The sequence below is a fragment of the Carcharhinus amblyrhynchos genome, chromosome 7 (genome assembly GCF_965287045.1).
Source record: "Carcharhinus amblyrhynchos chromosome 7, sCarAmb.v2.hapA, whole genome shotgun sequence".
In the NCBI taxonomy this organism is placed as follows: domain Eukaryota; kingdom Metazoa; phylum Chordata; class Chondrichthyes; order Carcharhiniformes; family Carcharhinidae; genus Carcharhinus; species Carcharhinus amblyrhynchos.
In genome coordinates this window covers 53,312,976-53,329,626 of record NC_137330.1, presented here as the reverse complement: position 1 = coordinate 53,329,626, position 16,651 = coordinate 53,312,976, and the positions used below count along the sequence as shown (strand labels likewise).

The following is a 16,651-nucleotide window of genomic DNA, read 5'->3' as shown; positions in this document are numbered from 1 at the left end:
GGTTATGGCCTGAGCAGCATATAATTGGCATCAATTGGCTTGTCAACAAGCTTAACCGATGCTGAATTTTTTTTTTAAACGTGGTGAATAGGCTGCTGATTTCAGTGCCTTCTCAGCTACCATATAATGAGGGATCTTGAGGGTGGGTGGGAAGGTGCTGGGCTGGGCACCCTCCATATTTTATATGCTCTTGTGCTGAGAACACACCCACAGGGGCATATAAAATCCACCTCACTGAGTAAAGATACAACTGGACTGGACTTTGATGCCTTCCAATGGTCTGCCAGTACTCACTGTCCAGGCCCACACATAGAGGATGGTAATCTGGACAAAGCATTGCAGCTGATGCTATAGAACTGTATCTGGTAGTGTTTTCGAGGGAAGAGGGGGTGATCAGTTGGAAAATAAATACATTTGAAACAAAAGTAACTCTATGAAAGTAGGTGGAGACATTCCTCATGATTGGCGTTATATCAGAAAGTACCATTTAAGCAATAAAGCTACAAGATTCTGAAGGGGCTTGATTCAGCAGGCGCTTGTTTCTGCTGGTTGAGGAGTCTAAAATACAGTGGCACAGTCTTAAGATAAGAGGCTGATCACTTAGGACTGAGATGAAGGGAAATTACTTCTCTCAAAGGGTTGTGAACCAATGGAATTCTATGCCTCAGAGGGTTGTGGATTCCCCATTGATGAATACATTTAAGGCTGGGATAGACAGATTTATGGTCTCCCAAGGAATCAAGGGTTACAAGGAACAGGAAGGAAAATGGAGTTCAAAACCCAAGTTCAGCCATAGTTGTTTGTATATTCTCTCTGAATCTCTGGCAGTGGCCATCAAATCCCGAATCTAGCAATTAGCCTGCAATCCTTTCAGATATTCTTACTGTCAGGGGAAAGTAGATTATCCTTGTAAAAGAATAGAGGATAATGTGGCAAAAAATGATGCATAAAAGTTCACTGTATGTGCGATTGAAACATGTCAACAGTCATCATTTTTGATCTGTGTTGTGTTACCTAATTTTAACTAAAGGAGCAACAACGTAAATGCTGAATCTGCCAAGATACTGTTTTTGGGTACTATTCAGAACCTATATTGGGATCTTGTATGTGTTGATGTTGAACAAGTTAATGGTCTGACTTGACTGATGTCCAGCCGGCTTCATTATCCAGTTAAAAATTGGGTCACACATTAGAAATGATGAAATTATACCTCTGCACAATTAATCAGCTTTAAGAGAGAAGTAAGTTTTTTTTAAAACAGTTGGAAAGAAGATCAATTTTAAGTGAATAGAGATGATAAACTGTGAAAATGCTTAATATTCTTTTCTTGGAATTGCTGATTCCTTTTATTCACTTTCCCCAGAGAATCATGGCATTTAGAGCTTTATCATTGCTTATGTACATATGAAAGCTTTTAGGGCTTAATTTTATTCTATACTTTCATGTGCAGTAAGGGGGAAGAGGTAAAGAACTACCTGTGTGGGTAGTGAGAGAAAAGTAATTGGCAATATGTAGGAAGTGACAATGTCAGAAATGGCAAAGAGTGGGAAGTGACAATAAAAGAAATTCATTGGCTTCACTATATTTTTTTCTTCCTTTATAATAGTTGCTGCTGACTACATTTTTGCTTGTAGAGTACAGGTATATAATTTGTAAAACTTCACTACATTTTGAACAATGCATCATTACAGATTCAGTAGAACTACATGAGTGCCCATGACAACTGTTATTAACACAATGTGAAAAACTTGCTGTAAGATTTTAAAAGGTTTAACTAAAAAAAGAAACTCAAAAAGAGATAATTTGTCCAGAACATGAAGGGGTAATTTTGGTGATACTGATAACTCACATTTTTTGAAAAGGCTTAGTCTTCACTTGAGTAACTGCAGTGTTATGTAAGCTAATTCTTGAGGTTATTTCTCATTGGATTTTGCCAAATTATGATTCTTTAAAAATCCATTAGTTGAGTTCCTGTAGCAGGGCTTAAAGCAAGATTTGTCCCTTTCTTCCAATAACTTTTACTTTTCCTTCCTATACTTTACCTCTCCCTCTCTGTTTCTTCAGTTCTTTCTTTCTGTTTGTGGCATAGCTGTCACTTTTTGCAACCGTAGTGTCTGTTTGTACGTATTTCTTTATTATAGCCTATTTCCCACTCTTTTTCCTGCCCTCAGTTCCCTACCTCTTCTGTATTTTTCATGAGTCTCTGTGTGTTTCTTACTGTGATCTTTTACTGGTGTTGTTAAATTTTACGTCATATTCTTGTTAAAATGCAGAGCATGCATGAAGAGGGTATCTAACATTACTGGGTTCAGAAGCGAATACTAGGTTTGGACCATGACAGTCCAACTGAGAGTTGGTATAACATGCGGCAGAGAGAAAGAAACTGAAGATTGGAGGGAATTGGAGTTGGGGCCTTGAGGCACTGGAGCCTGGTTTGGCTTATGCAACTCGGAAGAGGAGGTGTTTTAGTGAATGAAGTGAAGCACTGATCAGTGAATGGACCAGATGATATGAAGGATAGCTGATGATTGAGTACTGCCCAAGAGAGCAGTGCAGTGATTGAGAAGTGAAGTATAGCAACCTGAAGAATGGAAAAAAGTGCTAGAATTGTAAGCAGCGACTGAATATGCAGAACAGATTTGGGAGTAGCTGGAAAATATATTAAAGACGGTCTCAAGCTTTTCCAATGCTGTTTGGTAGGATTCCCTTTCAGTTGTCCATCTGGGCTGACTTGCATCTATGAAGACCCACTCCCAGGCAGCACCTGTGTCCAGCCAACATGAGGCTCCAGTCATTTTTGTTTCAGAAAGAGGGCGACAGTTGATAGTTAAGTTCCTAATCAGCACCCTCTTCCTTGCCCCTCCCCCATCATCCATGTCCTTTCCCATCACCATTACTGCCCCTAGCATGACCTTCAAACTCCCTTCATTACTTTTCAGCCTGAATCCTTCTCCTTCAATATTGTCCATGTGAAATTGGACACGCCCTATCTGCCTGAACTCCCCACTCCCATCCACATGGCCTCTCCAACCTACTCCTTCGCACCCCCAGAGTCCATCTCCGAGTTCCCACCAACCACACTCACCACTCCTTCTACTGTTACTGATGTACTCTATCAACTCCCTCCGCTTTCTCTCACACTCATTACTCCATCCTTTCACCCACACCCTCAGTTCATCCCCAGGAGGCAGTCACTGACTGTCCAAATCCCTTCCTTACATTTTTTACCTGGACATTCTAGTCCCCCCTTACTCCTTCCTCCCACCTACCTCCTGCCCTTACTCCTTCCATCTCTGAACTCCTTCCCTTCCTCTTTCCTCCAGCCTTACTCCTTCCTACAACTGATATCTTCCCCCTTCCAAACTCCCTTGCCTACTCTCTCCTCTCCCATTACACCTACGTTTGCACTTGCATTCTTCTCTCACATTACCCTAATTCTCCCTCCAAGATTCACCCCCACTTGACATCTTTAACCCTCCCCCCTCAGCTTCACCACCACAATGTATTTAATCCTCCCTCCCAGCTCCTCTCCTCCACCAAGATCTTCCTCTCCCACCCACACCCAAGCTCCCCCTGCCCTCTCCCCACCCCCCATCCACCGCACCCCTCTCCCCCCCCCCCCCCCCCCCCCCAACTTTACTGCATCCTTACCAGCACATGACAGAGTTCCTGAAGTTCTAAAGCAGGTCCGACACCAGCAAAGCCAAAGCTGCTGTGCGGAGACTTCCCACCTTCATGCCTTATGCATGATATGTTCCTCCACAGTGTGATAGCTGCAGGCCTCCAGCATCATCTTCTCCTTGGATGTCCGTGCTCTGAGCAACACCCTAAAGCTATGACCTAACTTTTGAATGCCACATTGGTCCACACATGTTGTGGACCGGTGTGTTGTCCTGTCAGCGTAACAGGTAATTGGACGTAAGGGAAAGATTTTGGTTGAGTCTTCATTTGCATTCCATTGGTGGGATGTAGGTCAGTTTCACACCAAGCTCTTGTGAATTTTTCGATCTTCCATTGCGGGCACCAGTAGAAGATCTGATTTTTGCCAAATTTGACCCCCCCACCATATCTGCCATTAATCATGGCAGTGAGGACATGGGAAAATTCTGCCCTTAGTCCAAACTGCCCTCTCATTTTCAATTATTTCTTCTGGGAAACTGAGATGAATTATTCTTCTGTTGGTGGGTTGGCAGTGGGGTTGGTCGTCTGTGAGTCTGCCAGTACCACAGTGACGATACCTTCCAGGGTCCTTTTTAGTTTTGCAGAGTAGGCTAAAAGGAGTAATACTTCTCCTGCCTGTGTTACTGCCACTGTGAGGGAGAGAATTATGGAGTTGATTCATCCTTTAAAAGGTAGCAACCAGCTAAAGGAGAGTATCAGATTTTCAGCATCAAGAAACAGGAATCCAGAATGCCTACAGTCTGCTCTACTGAACCTCCTGTAGTGACATTAACTTCATGATGTATATCATCACCCTGTGTGTGGAAAACTAATTGGGAATATTAACCAAGACTGCAGCGAATACCCAAATCATTAATCAGCCATAACTGAATGTGAAACCCATGCCTCAAAAAGCATATTTGGGGAATACGTTTCTAAAGAAACCTGAAAAATTGGAGCAGTAGCATGTGGATTGGGGAGGCCACTGTGGTGAAGGTAACACTGATGTCATTTAAACTAAAGTCTACGATAAAAGTGAGACTTCCTCTGTCCAAGTCCCATTCCAAGAGCCTCAGTTCTTGGGACTCACACCACTTCTCAACTGGCAAGGATTCTACCTGAGGCCCACCAGGGGTGCACTGGGCAGAATTCATGGACCAGTCTCAGAATTCCTCTGACCCCAGAGTAAATCTTGCTTTGGGGGACTGGACCTTCAGGATTAAGTTTGCTTTCTCCATTTGCCTAATGTAAAATATCTCTCTGTGTTAAGTGGGAGAGTTCAGAGGGACCCAGGCTCTGTCTGATTTTCCAATATCTATTCAGCTATTTAGAGAAGTGCCAAGAGTTTAATTAAAATGTTTGAGCCTTAATAACATATGAAAAAGAAACAAAGCTGTTAATATGAAAGTTTGGGAATATTTTTAAAAATGTGTTAATTGTACAATATATAACTGGTAGCATTAATTATGCAGCTCCAGCATCTTGATAAACATAAGTAAAATAAAAAATAAGGCTTGACTCCGACATGACATACATTAAAAATACATGTAGTATAGTCACAGCTTCAGGATATACAGTATACATTTATAAGATTCATGTTGGAAAATAGATGAGTGTGTGTGAGACAAATAACATAAAATATTTCCTCATGTCATGTTTCTATAGTACAATAAATTATGTGATTAATATGTTCAAGTGATTTAAATAAAATAATAGGTTCATCTTAATGGCAATAATTACTTCCCAAAGTTAAGAAAATACTTCCCTAATAAAATTATTCTTCTGATTTAAACAACTCACCCATGGCATAAAATTAGGTGTAGAATGATTATTTTCTGAAAGTATTATTTATTATTTAGTGGTGTGATCTATATATCTAAGTGTTAAAAGGAGGTATTTTTGGTTGGTGTCACAGTTAGAATTTCTTCAATATCTAATTATATTTCACTAAGTATTTGAAAAATTGTTAGGATAATCAGGATTATAATTTAATAGAACAACCACAAATCTTTAAATGCTGCATTTCAAGAATTCATTGGATTGTGGAAACTAACTAGATTCAAGGAAAATTTAAAAATCTTACTTCTGCAGATACCAATGACCAATCGCTCCCTAAATGTTCTTGATATGTGCAGCCTGTTTATTTTAATACATGGAACATATACATTTTTTGTGCAGTCACACATGTCCAGAACCTTAAAGGGGACAGCTTGTGAGTGGCTGCGAAGTGCCTTTACAATTGTAACCTCGCAACCTTGAGGGAACATTGCCAATGACCAGCACAACTCTGCTACTATTTCCCACAAAACCATGTACCCCAATTTTCATTCTGCTGGCCTTTTCAGCTTGACTTTTGTGGGCTTGTAGTTTGTTAAATTTGCTTTAAATGCTTCATCTTTATTGGGGAATTGCTCCTGTTTCTGCTTTGGCAAGTAGTCAATGACTTAGCATTAATTCAGCTTCAAAGAAACATAGTCCAATATTAAATTCTTATGTCATTTCCAAAAACAAAAATTTACATTTTAAACTTACAAATTCACAAAGTTAATGCAAAGTTGAAACTGGATGCCTATGTCTGGTGATGTGACCTCACATAGGAGGAATGCCTAGCTCTCCGCCTTCAGTTCACGTACTTCCTGAATACACAAGCTTCCTTACAAAAGCACAACGCATCTATACAATTGAAATGTCTTTGGTCCATAGCTATGAAATGTAACAAGAAATAAACACCAAGTGCACTGTCACACCAGGTAGCTACATATTGGGCGGTATGGTGGTACAGTGGTTAGCACTGCTGCCTCACAGCACCCGGGTTTGATTCCTGGCTTGGGTCACTGTCTGTGTAGAATTTGCACGTCCTCCTCATGTCTGTGTGGGTTTCCTCCAGGTGCTCCAGTTTCCTTCCCCCCGTCCAAAGATGTGCGGGTTAGGTGGATTGGCCATGTTAAATTGCTCCTTGGTGTCCGGTGGACTAACTAGGGTAAATGCATGGGGTTGCGGGGTAGAGCCTTTGGTGGGATTGTGGTTGGTGCAAACTCAATAGGCTGAATGGCCTCCTTACGCACTGTAGAATTCTATGGATATTTCATGATTACACAATTACATTAGATTGGTTTGTGCATTTCAGTCACACGCTTTCTCCATTCCCGATTCCAAAATCTGCCTGTTTGCAAGAGAATTCTACAGTGAGCTGGTGCCAGTGATAGCAGATAGAGCTGGCTTTACTGAAATGTGGCTGTTGGCTCATCTTGAGATGCATGCTCTGGGTATTCTGGATGGAGTAAGGAACAGTGAGGCCAGAGCTCAGTCCCTGTAAAGCTTATCTATAATGATGCATTCAAGTTCAATACATTTACCGGGTATTTGAGTCACTTGTTATAATTATGAAGTTTATAAGATTATTATAATTTGAAACTGCATCTTTAAATTTAAGGTAAATGAAGGGGCCATGTATTCTGTTCCGCACTCTGCTTGACAGCAAACTTAAGTAATCTCTTTGCTGGAGAGCAAAGGGAGTTTTGCTTGGAGACAATGGCAGCAGTGTCTCTTTGTTTACAATGAGCTGGCTGCACCCTCCTCAGGAAAAAGTGCAGGAATCGCACAATCTTCTTTCAAGGGGGCAATTGTACGCTGGAGCCAGGTCTGCTGTTGTTGTTGGAAACAGTTTGGAGGTGGCCACAGGAGCTACTCAGTAATAAAGTGGTCTGTTTAAAAGTCTCACCTCAGTGCTCTGGAGCTTTGTCCCAGTTGTGTGGTTGAATATTAAGCCCATGGCACTCATACCTTAAACCACCTGAACTACTAACCACTCTCCAGGCCCCTTCCATGTCAACCCACTCCCAATGACTCCTCATATTCTCTATTCAGTGCATGACCCCATCCACCTCATGGCACTTTATAGCTCATACGATAGCTTAGTGCCACTTCATGCTAACACCATGCACTCCACCCAACATGCTTTATACCTTTCGTGCAAACTCACCCTGTATCCACCTTAGGCAGATATCAGAAGCCTTTCTGAAATGAAATAAAAAAGTTCAAAATAGCTAATACAACTAACACTACATAAAAAACTCTCTTATTTATAAAACCTTGTTTAAAACATTTAATTCCTCTCAAATATTTAATCCCATATTAAAACAAACACCTGTATGCATTGTCCCATATCAAAGCCAACTAATCTCTTAATAACCTTTTAGAGCTGTCACTCAAAATAATGAAAATAACGAAGATGGCCTTTTCTGTTGGGCATTAAATGAAGCAATCTACCTTATGTGGACCGGGATATTGGTCACATACATAAATGAAACCCAAAGAAAATCCACACAGATACCATTGACCCAAAATGAAAGCAACTTCAGACACAACTTACACGAAACTAGTTGTAAGTAGGTGAATAATAAGATTCCTCGTATCTTTGCTATCCCACAGGTTATAGTGTATTTTGTCTTCTTGACCTTTCTGAATGTGGTTTCAGCTTCATTGGTTTCTCTTTTGCCATTCGTGTAGATTACTTGTAAAGCATGTCGAAGATATATCAAGGGGTTGAGACAAAAATAAACTGAAGAACCCAAAAGCGGATATGAGAGATTGGAAAAGCTTCATCGTAGTAGACATTTTCACAGCCAGGTTGGCACGTATTGCAACTAAGCCAAACTGTTCATCTATCCAAACCTTCTCTGCTCTGGCCCCAGGCAGTAAGATCCTGAACACAAACAATGTAGTGAGTCAGATTTTCCCAATCACTGTAGACTGTGACTGAACTTTACCCAGGAATCTTCCACGAAATGTCCAGTCTCCCATTCTTCAAAAAATGATGTCTGTCAAAATAAACAGAGGCTGAATTATAAATATGAATAATTAGGTTATTGTTGAAATGATAATGTACTGATTCTTTGAATTATAGAGTCTTAGAGCTTTACAGCACAGAAAAAGGCACTTCAGCCCATTGTGTTTATGCCAGCCATTAAGTTATCTATTCTAATCCCATTTTCAGATACTTGGTCCATAGCCTCATATGCTTTGTCATTTCAAATGCTAATATAAATGCATCTTAAATATTGTGAGGGTTCGCGGCCCTACCACAAACCAATCTAATGTAATTGTGTAATCATGAAATATTCATAGAATTCAGGCAGTGAATCCCAGGTTCCCACCATCTTCTGGGTGAAAGTCCTCAAATCCCCTCTAAATCTCTTGCCTATGACCCCTGGTTTTTCACCTGTCTATTTTCTTCCTATCTACCCCTTTTAGTTTTGAAGTATATTCCTAAGAGGAAGAGGAATGGTAAAAGGAATAAAAATGTTCCATGAGTAGACAAGGACATAAAGGGACAAACCAGGGTAGGTCAAACTGCAAAAGCTAGTGGTAAACTAGAGGATTGGGAGAACTTTAAGGTTCAGCAAAAGGTTCTAAAAAGAGAATCAAAAGAGCTAAGGTGAATCAGAAACCATAAACACAGATACCAAAAACTTCTTTAAGTGTATGAAAAAGAGAATAGCTGGAGTAAATATTGGCCCTTTAGAGGACAATACTGGTGAGGTATTAATGAGGAACACAGAGATGGCGGAGACACTAAACCAATATTTTGCCTCTGTCTTCACGGCAGAGAATAATGAAGATTTTCCAAAACCTGTCGTTAATCAGAAGAATGTGATGCAATAGCCGTCAGGGAGAAGATATTGAATAAACTAACGGAATTAAAGGCAGATATGTCTTCAGGACCTGATGGCCTGCACTCCACGGTATTAAAGGAGATGGCACCAGAGAAAGATGCATTGGTTGTAATATTTCAATATTCCTTTGATTCTGGTAAGGTCCTGGTTGATTAGAAACATGCTAATGTGATGCCCTTATTCAAAATGGAAGAGAGGCAAAAAGTAGGAAACTGTAAGCTGGTTAGCTTGACAGCTGTGGTGATGAAATTGCTGGAATCAATCATTACAGAGGAGATGAATGAACATTTGGAAAGGCAAAGCTCAAACCACCATTGTCAGCATGGTTTTATGAAAGGTAAATCATGTTTGAAAAATTTGCTGGAGTTCTTTGATGACATAACCAACATAAGTGAATAGTGGGGAACCTGTGGATGTGATATATCTGGACTTCCAGAAGACATTTGACAAGGTGCCACATAAAAGACTGATCCAGGATGTGAGGTCGCGGGAAATTACAGGTAGAGTACTGGATTGGATTGAGGATTGACTAACCGACAAAAAGCAGAGAGTCAGGATAAATGGGTCCTTCTCTGGCTGGCGAAATGTAACTAATGGGGTGCTGCAGAGGTCAGTCCTCAGACTGCAACTGTTTACAATTCATATAAATGATTTGCAAGGACATAGCAAAATTTGTGGATGATACTAAAATAGATGGGAAAGCAGGCAGTGAAGAGGCAAAATATTATCTAAATGGAAATAGATTCAAAGTGCGTCCAAGTGGGGATCTGGGTATCTATGTTCATGAATCGCAGAAAGTCGATATGCAGGTGCAGCATGTAATACAGAAGGCAAATGGGATGTTGGCAATTATTGCAAAACGACTGGAGGAGAAAAAGTAGAGAAGTGTTATTATAATTGTACATGAGCATTGTGTCCAGTTTTGGTCTCCCTGTTCAGAATTCTCTGAAAACATTCTAATGCCGAATCTGCATAAAAACTGTTTTTTTAAGTGGGATTTTCAAAATGAGTCTCCCACACTCGGAGCACTGCAGAATGCCTCAGGCAGATTCACATTGAAAATCAGTCGATTCCCACTGGAGAGGTCAGCATTGTAGCACCAAGCGGGCCACTGCACATGTGCTGATCTATTGTAGCAGAGACTGAGCTCAGTCCCATGACATTGCAACCTTGCCCCTCTGATCCCCCGACCACCCCCCTGGTCGCTGGCCTCCCTGATATCTCCTGATGTTCCCCCCCCACTCCCACCAGCCCTGATTTCCCCAATAGGCCCCACCCCTCTGGCCCTGCACAGTTTGGCACTGTCTGATGTCCAATGGGCAGTACCAAGGTGCCCCTTCTATATCGCCAGGTGCTAGGCTGTCACTGCCAAGCTGGCAATGCTCAGAGGGCAATACTCCCTTACCATCGACCTCCGGGGGGCCTCCTTGGCCTCCCTTCACTCCAGTGGTGTCGGGCCACCAACTCCCTGTTACAGGGGAAATGTTGTAAACCCTTCCTGGCGGAGGGTGGGAAGGCTAGTGGGCCCGGAGACTCCAGACCCGAGCCTGCTAATAACATTATAATGAGGATTATAATATTTAAATCAGTTCCATGCCAATTTCCAGAACTGACAATGCTGCAAATCTGACCTGCACAACCTGCGCAGTGATGACGGCGCCCACTGGGGAGCTTGCTTAACGGCCTCCGCTTACGTCCCTCTTGTCTCTCTCTGTAAAAACGCAGGGAACATAGCACCTCCTCTTTTATATCATTTCCTCAAAATCCAAATACTTTTTTCATGTGAAGCAGGACTTTATGCATGCTTCTTTCATTTTAAGCCAGTATTTACTGTTCACAATGTGATTGCCTCAACATTGGCGAGATCAAACACAAATGGATGATTGTTTTGTGGAACACCACTGTTCAGTCCACAAGTATGCCCCTGAGCTCCTGGTGGCCTGTCATTTTAATTTTCCACTTTGTTCTCACAGTGACATCTCTGTCCTTGGGCTGCTGCATTGTTTCCGGTGATCATAATGTAAACTAGAGGAACACATCTCAATGTTGCACTTTTACAGCCTTCTGGATTCAACATTGAATTCAACAATGTCAGACCATAAACTTTTGGTTCTTTTGCTTTATATGTTTTGGTTTTTTTTCTTATTTTTGCTTCCAGGCAGTAACACACCTGCTCTAGGCACATATTTTGTTTCTTTGGCTTTTTTCTTGCCCCATCACCATTCCCTATGGCCCTGGACGACTCTTATCGGTCAACCTCTCCCGTCTTCCACTCTATCACAGGCCTTCCTTTTGTCCTTGAGGTATCCAGCCCTTGCTGAAAACCTGTTACATTTCTAACTTTTCCCAGTTCTGATGAAAGGTCACCAGCCTGAAATATTTACTCTGTATCTCTCTCCATACATGCTGCCTGACTTGTTAAGTGTTTCTAGCATTCTTTGTAACTTCAGATTTCCAGCATTCACAGGATTCTGCTCTTTGACAAAAAAGAATTTTAAAGTTCATGTGTAAAGGTCACATTCTTTCTACAATCAATTTCCATAGATCTATATTTATAAATAAGAATAACTACAATAATTTGCCCACCCCTTCTCTGTGTTAAGTTATGACCAAGGATATGATTGCCCAGAGAAACATGTTCATTCAATTAAAACATTAACATGAGCATGATGCTCTGGATGTGTAATAGGTCTTCGGAGGCAGAAGTCCCTTCACTAAAATCCTTTTATTTACAACTCTAACAGCAGCACACAGTGTTAGCAGTTATTAGTCTATCTCTGGGAGTGTCAGACAAACTGACACTCTCACTTATATACAAGGCAAAGACTCCCTGATTGGTCCATCAATTGGATCCTTAACCAGGAAGTTCATACTCCAAATCCAACATCAGTGGCCTGACTTAAGACATTACAGGATATTTAACAAATCTCCAGTTAAAATCCAAGTTAGAAAGTTGTAATGAAGTACAGTATGGTTTTAAAGCATACTTAACCATGTTAGCTTTACACTTGCAAACCTCTGTAGGTATTTCAGGCAACCAACAACTACAATAATATGCATTTATATAGTGCCTTTGGAAATAGATATCAGGGTATTTGATCAAAATCATCATCAGGGAAGTAGTTTTCAAGGAGCTTCATAAATGAAGAAATTCCAGATTTAAATTCCAGATAAGAAACAGGTCTGATAAGAAACAGGCCATTTGGCCCAACCTGTACATGCTGGTGTTCATGCTTGAACGTATGTAAGAACATAAAAATATTAAAAATAGGAGCAGGAGTAGATCATGTGGTCCATCAAGACTGCTTTGTCTTTCAATATGCTCATGGCTAATTTTGGGCTTTAACTCCATTTTTTTGCTCACTCCCTGTATTCCTTCATTCCCTGAGAGACCAAATATTTGTCCATCCCAGCCTTAACTTTATTCAACAGCAGAGCGTCCGCAACCCTCTAGGACAGAGAATTCCAAAAGTTTGCAACCCTTTGAATGAAATAATTTCTCAGTCCTAAATGATTGGCCTGTTATCTTGAAACTGTTCCTGTGTTTTTGACTCCCCTCCCAAGAAACAAGTTTTTAGCTTCCACCCTATCAGACGCCTTCAGAATTTTGTAGGTTTAAATTAGATTGTCTCTTATTCTTCTAAACTCCAGGTAAAATAAATGCAATTTGCTCAGCTTCTCATCATTAGACAAACTCCTCTTTCCAGGTACCAATTTGGTGAACCATCACTATACTGTCTCCAATGCAAGTACGTCTACTCGTAAATGGAGAGACAAAACTGCACACAGTACTCCAGATGCAGTCTCACCAGAACTCTGTACAAAACTTCTCTATTCTTGTACTCCAATCGCCTTGTAATAAAGATTAAATGTATACATATGTCCTCAACTGCTAAATAGTACTGTTATATGGGTCTTACATCAAACTTGTAACATCATTCTAAACAGAATCATAATGTAGACACAATGTGCCACTGCCATGCAGAAATGGGTTAAACATAAGTCACTCATCTCTCTTCTTTATCTGTACTTTGAACTTCTTTGGGCTGAGTTGGCCCAAAAGTTCCTAATGGAAATTGGACTTTCCAAAGTCTTTGGAAATTGGATTTTCCAAAGTTTTTGAAAGTTTATTCGTCACTTAAGATTCAGTTTTTTCTGTTTCATTGAAGTGTAGATCTAGCAATTTGTACTAAAGTGTTAGGTATGCTTTTGAAATGTTCTCATTTTTGGCAACCAATTTTGACTTGTGGATATCACCTCAAAAAAGCTGATGGCCTGCACAGAAGTGAATAATTGGCAATCTATATGAAATTCAGGGAGACAACACCAAAAGTGCAGAAGTGTCACAGAAACCACACATCATATGTTCAATCCCTCTTCATTAATTGCTGTAACAAATCAGTATTACACCCAAATGAACTGACAGATAGACTAAATTTACCCTTGACAATTAGAATACACTGAATGACAATTAATTTTGCTCTTCTTTTTAAAGCACTTTCCACAAGACTGGATTCATTATCACTAATGCACTGCAGAATCATCAAATGAAGCTTTCTTCAATAATCCAACAGTCACTCAATGTTGAGCCAAAAAGCCAATTAGTCAGTATAAATATCACAGGATAGGATCGCACAGCTATCGTATGCTATTCTCAGTGTTCAGGGAACAGAAACATAACTCATACGAAGCTTGATTTACGGAAAGGCCTGCGGCTTGTTGTAGGCAGTGGATGGCCTAGAAAACTGTTATTTTCAAGCTGCAAGGCCAATCGACTAATGAACTCATACAGCCTGTCAATTATTCATTTTTAACAAGAAAAATAATGAATGATACCTGGATAGTAATACGTAACAGAAAACAACTGAAGTGAAGCATAAATATTTATGACTTCCATAAATTGTTGCCAATTCTTCCAGCATTTCCCTTGACCTCAAATGATGAAATCCTCCATCAGTGCCTAATGTGCCTGTGCTGTTTCTTGGGGTGACACTTCTCTTGTTTCCTGATATTCATCGTTGTTATTGTTCCACTGTAGCCTATGGTATGCCACTAATACTCTTTCAAAACTCTTGGTGGCTTAATATAGAGTGCCCTTGGGAATTCCAAAACTTTAGCTATTCTTTAAGCAGTTGAAATGTGTTTTCTGGGCAGCCGAAACCTGTCAAATGGCTATAAGCTGCATGCTGAAAAACTCAGTTGTATACTAGTGTGTACAACCAATGTGTAGTGCTATGTGTAAGTGCCTGTCGATGAGTGCACACAATCTGGAAGTTCATCATTGTTGAACTTCATGTGCTGACGGTAAGTTTTGGTCCATGGAATTCTGCATGATAGAAATACTACACTTTTGATGGAAAGTTGGGCAAATTCAGCAAGACTTCAGTTTAGAATTAAAGCCTCGCTAGATGTGGGTGCAAGTAGTAGAATTAAGATTATAGTTCCATATCCTTATTACTGATGCACATTCCTATTTAGAGAAGTTGTATAATCTTGTAAATATTCCTTTTTGCGCCGGTCTTTTTGATTGCTGGCTAATTACATTATATATAATATATAACAAAACAACAAAATGTTGCACTTTCTTACAGCCTTCAGTGAAGTAAAATTTCCCAAGGTGCTTCACAGGAGCACGACCAAACTCAGTTAACACAGAGGGCCCTATTTTACCATGTTAATTCAAAGTGTCAGGCAGACTTGAAACTGGGAGTGTTTCAGATCCAACTTTTAGGCCTGTTCTCAGGCACCCCCGTAACACATTCTGCCTGAAAGAATAATAGCAATTCCAAGTCGCTCTGCAGAAGCCTGTGGGCAAGACTTAACGCACCCAAAATCCTGCAGTTCTGATCGGCACCTTCAACTGCGGCTCCCCATCACATCATGCCTCCTCCTGGCCCCTACAGATATTGCCCCACCACAACAACATTACTGATCCCCCTCATCCCTCCACTCCCTCCGCCACCCAGACCAATCATGGGCCCCTCCTCCCTTCCTCCCCCCTCCCCACTGATCTCAGGCAGTGTGGCAGTGGACCCCCCGCTTCCTCCCCACTGACCTCAGGCAGAGTGGCAGTGGAGCCCCCCTTCTCCTCCACTGATGTCAAGAGAGCCATCGGACGCTCAGCACTTACCTCCTCACTACAGCGCCCTAATTGGACTTTGTGGACAATGTCTGTTTCACACTGAATCTGGATGGGCGAACACGGTGGTAAAGGGGGAAGTGCTGATAAGGTTGGGCGTGTAGCCCATTAAGTCAATTTAAATGCATGCAGTCCTGATTGTAGCCATTTTCAGGCCTGAGTAAAGGGAGAACTGGCATGGAGGTGGGCATGGATTGTGCTACTCACCCCAAGCCTGTCTTTACCAAGTTTTCGTGCCTGAAAATGGGCGCAACGTAATAATAAAATCGGGCCCAGAATCACAAAAGAAGATAATAGAGCAGAGGACAAAAAGCTTGGTCAAAGAGATCGATTTTCAGGAACATCTTTAATGAGGGAAGAGAGACCTGGAGGCAGAAGTTCTGGGAGGAAATTCCAGAGGTTAGAATCTTGGCAATGAAGGTACAGCTGTCAGTGGTGGAGCAATTCAACTTGTGGTTGAGCACAAGTCCAGAATTGAAGACTGTCGATATGTGAGATTGTAGGAATAGAGGTAATTCAAAGGTATGGAGGGATATGGCCAGGGAACAAGCGATGACATTTCTAAAATTGATGAGTTGCTTAACTGCAAGACAATGTAAATTAACAAACACATGGGTGAACAGGATTTGGTGTGAATTAAGATACAGAGAGCAGAGATTTATATGACCTTGACATTGGAATATGGCCTGCTGATCCCGAGTGCATTGGAATAGTTAAATCAGGAGATTTGAATGGCGTGGACAATAGTCTTAGCAGTAGGTCTGAGGGCAGGGCCACATAAGGTGATGTTATGGATGTGGAACTAAGTAATTTTATTGATGGTATAGCCAAGTACAGGATCAAATATGTACAAAACGTTGGTAATAGGCTGGGCCATTCCCAGAAAGTTACCAGGCTGAGGGATGGAGTTGTTTGCCAGGGAGTGGAGTTTGTGGTGGGACTGCAAGTGTTGACTGAATGGAAAATCATCCTGCACATACTCCAGGAATTCCTCCTCTATGGTATTGTTAATAATTTGATCTAATCTATATGAAGATTTAAGTCACCCATAATTACGGATGCTCCTTTATTGCATGTGTCTCTAATTTCCTGTTTAATGCCATCACTACACTTTAGGTGCCTATATAAAAACACACAATAATTTTTTTGGTGGATGTTTCTCAGTATCATCCATATG

General features: G+C 41.0%; 1 pseudogene; it reads right to left on the bottom strand.

Annotated features, from left to right (window-relative positions):
- Positions 1 to 7,836: 7,836 nt before the first annotated feature.
- LOC145345588 (gap junction alpha-4 protein-like) lies at positions 7,837 to 8,463 on the bottom strand (annotated as a pseudogene).
- Between the last annotated feature and the right edge of the window lie 8,188 nt (positions 8,464 to 16,651).